This window comes from Mastomys coucha, unplaced genomic scaffold, assembly GCF_008632895.1.
Source record: "Mastomys coucha isolate ucsf_1 unplaced genomic scaffold, UCSF_Mcou_1 pScaffold7, whole genome shotgun sequence".
Classification (NCBI taxonomy): Eukaryota; Metazoa; Chordata; class Mammalia; order Rodentia; family Muridae; genus Mastomys; species Mastomys coucha.
This window is the reverse complement of record NW_022196913.1, coordinates 75,241,156-75,244,388: the sequence shown is the minus strand read 5'-3', so window position 1 is coordinate 75,244,388 and position 3,233 is coordinate 75,241,156.

The window sequence follows — 3,233 nt, the reverse complement described above, 5'->3', positions numbered from 1 at the left end:
TCTCTCTCTCTCTCCCTCCCTCCCTCCCTCTCCTTCCCTCCCTCCCTTCCTCCCTCTCCTTCCTTCCCTCTCTCCCTCTCCTTCCCTCCCTCTCTCTCTCCTTCTTCCTCGCTCCCTCTCCCTCTCCCTTTCCCTCTCCCTCTCCCTTCCCCTTTCCCTCTCCTTCTCTGTTTTCTACAATAAAGCCAAAAACTATGGACTGCCTCCTTTCATCTAGACTCGCAGTGCTGGAACAATGGCTTAGGCCTTCCCCTAAAGAGCCGCATGTGATCTCCAGCAGGAAAGCTTCCCAGTGTTTCCAGCCCCCAGATCCCCCGCACCCCCTTTTTCTTTCGGCCTGGGGCTACTGCTGTCTATGCCTAAGAGAGACTGGGGGGGGGAGGAAGGGAGGAAGAGAGAGAGAGAGAGAGAGAGAGAACATAAGAAGGTAGAAAAATAGAGGCTGGCCAGGTAGAAAAGTAGAGGCCGGCCATGGTCACGTGGAGAGAGGGAGCAAGAGGTGAGAGTAAAGACAAGAAAGAGCAAGAGCTTAAGAGAGAGAGGAAGGGGCAAGCAGCCCCTTTTATAGTGGGCTGCTACCTTCCTGTTGCCAGGTAACTGTGGGGCAGGGCATACCTGGCTGTAGTCAGGTGACTGTGAGGGTAGAATCCAGCCAGAGTACCAGGAGCTTGGGGCATTGTCTAGCCACAGGATAAGGGATGGAGGCCTCATAGTGTCAGGTGTCTAGTGTCTAGGGGCGTAGCTCACTATTCCGTTCCTTGTAGAATTTTCTACTAGGTTTCCAGAGTCAGCCTCGCTCAACCAAGAACACAGACTGCCTTTCACGGTCCAACAACTAGCAGTGTGGCCTGTATCCATAGCACCTCTCCAGGAAGTTAGGCCACAATTTTCATAGGTTCACACTGGTTTTGGCGCTGTGGTTGGTTCATAGAAATTTCCCAACTTTCCCAGGGACCCACAGCTAGACTGGAAATTTTGCAACTTCACAGATAAGAACTGTATAAGAAGAAACTTGTAGACACTGATGGGAAGACGGCTGAGCCAATTTGGAAATCAGGTAGGTAGACACACAGTGGGAGTGGGAAGACACACGACACTGTTCAAGTGTACTGGCTAGGAGTCAAAGACCAAAGGCAACCTCTTCATGGACTGTTAATGACAGTGAAGCTGGGGATGTGGCTCAGTTGGTAAAGTGCTTACACAGAATGTAAAAGGTCCCAAGTTTAGCCCTAGCCCCACAGAAGACTACATAGTACATGCCTATATTCGCACACTGAGGAGGCAGTCAGAATTTGAGGTCATCCTCAGCTAAAACAAAGCTTAGGCCTCTAGAGACCTCAGACAGAATTAAGACTTCTGCCACATTCTCTGCATCATACATTTGGCCATTGTGCTAACATGACCCCTTTAATTAGCTCACAGATATGTTTTTGAGATAGGGTCTTGTTATAGAGCCCAGACTGGCCTTGAAATTGCTTTTTAGCCCAGGTTGGCCACCTCACTGAAGGCTGAAGGCCTTCCCAATGCAAGGATAGCAGACTGCCACCACATCAGGCTACAGTGAGTGCCTCTCTCTCTCTCTCTCTCTCTCTCTCTCTCTCTCTCTCTCTCTCTCTCTCTCTCTCTCTCTCTCTTTCTCTCTCTCTCTCTCTAGTAGAGACAGGCCCTCTCTCTTTAGACCAGACTGGTCTCAAACTCACTGAGATCCACTTGCCTTGGCCTCCAGAATGCTGGGATTAAAGGTATGTGCTCCCTGCTTGGCTAAAATAAGTTTTCTGTGCATCATTTCTCTGCCAAGCTTATAATGGCTTGAGGACAGGGGTGAGACATTGGTGTCTCTCTGGGTGTCCTGTGTTCACAGCTAAGCTTCTTTCCTTCCTTCCTCTTTCCTGAATGTCAGGTATCAAAATTTAGTGGGAAAGACCTAAAGTGCTAAAAAGACCTAAAGTAGTGCTTTTTAGGGTTTCTGTGTAACCAGATAGGCTTGACTTACCGCAGTGGGACCAGTACAGACTCCTAGTAAAAGGAGCCAGGCAGAGGAGAGGGGACAGGTTTATATTCAGTTACACCTACAAAGTTAGGTGACATCTACAAAGAAAATGGCAGTAGGAAGGACGTAGAAGTATGAGAAGAAGGGAGACAAGAGGGAGGTTTTGGGGTACTATCAAGAATAATTAACTGAGGAAATTCTCACCTAGGTTGTGGTTCTAGTGGAGGGGCTTGGGATAGGTATGTGTCGGAAGAGTGTAGCTCTGGAACAGACAACCTAGATGGTCTAATTTCAGCTCTGCTGCTACCAGCTACGTAACTGAGCAAATCACTTCATGTCTTGAGCCTCAGACTCTTATTTGTCAATTAGTTGTTAACATTGACACTTATCTTTGAGGCCCTGTGATAATTAAAGGGTTAATGCTAATAGAACAGAGCAGGATATGTCATGTAGTATGACCCAGTAAGGAGGAGCTGTCACTTAACCCCACTCTCTTCTCTCTCAGTCCCCACTTTTATTGCATTCCACGCAGGCCTTACCAATTATACCCCAAGACAAATATGCAAACCATCCTTCCTGTTCCCACAGTCTCAACCTGACTGGAACTATGCCTTCTTTATTAGGTCCCCTCAACAGCCTCTCAGTCTTCCTGCCATAGCCTGACCCACAGGAGCCAGTGATAGGTTTCTAGTGCAAAACTGATGCAGTAGACTTTTATAAAATCTATTGATATATACCAGCCATTTAGCATCCCTTACCGCACCCTTACAGGTATTCAATACTCTGGCTCTGTCCTACTTGTCCATCATAACCCCCATCCTCTGACTCTCTATGCTTTACCCTGTATCTGTTTTGAACTTGGCAAGTTTTTCTTGCCAAGACCTTGCACTTTCTGATCATCAAGCGTCCTCAAGTTCAAATTCCAGAAGAGCTGTTGACATTAGTTTGAGAGAACAAAGTAAAATATTGGGCTTGATGTTTTTTAGGCTGTTACTTTGTGTCTTAGTTGTTTCCCTATTGCTATGATGACAAAACACCATGACCAAGGCAACTTATAAAAGAAAGTACTATTTTTTCCTCCTAGTTTCTCTTGAGGATTTAGTCAATTGGGTTTAAGGTTTTGGAGGGTTAGAGTCTATGACGTAGAGCAAAGGCGTGATGGCAAGAACAGCTGAGTATTCACATCTGGAGCCAGAGAGAGAGAAGGAGAGAGAGAGAGAGAGAGAGAGAGAGAGAGAGAGAG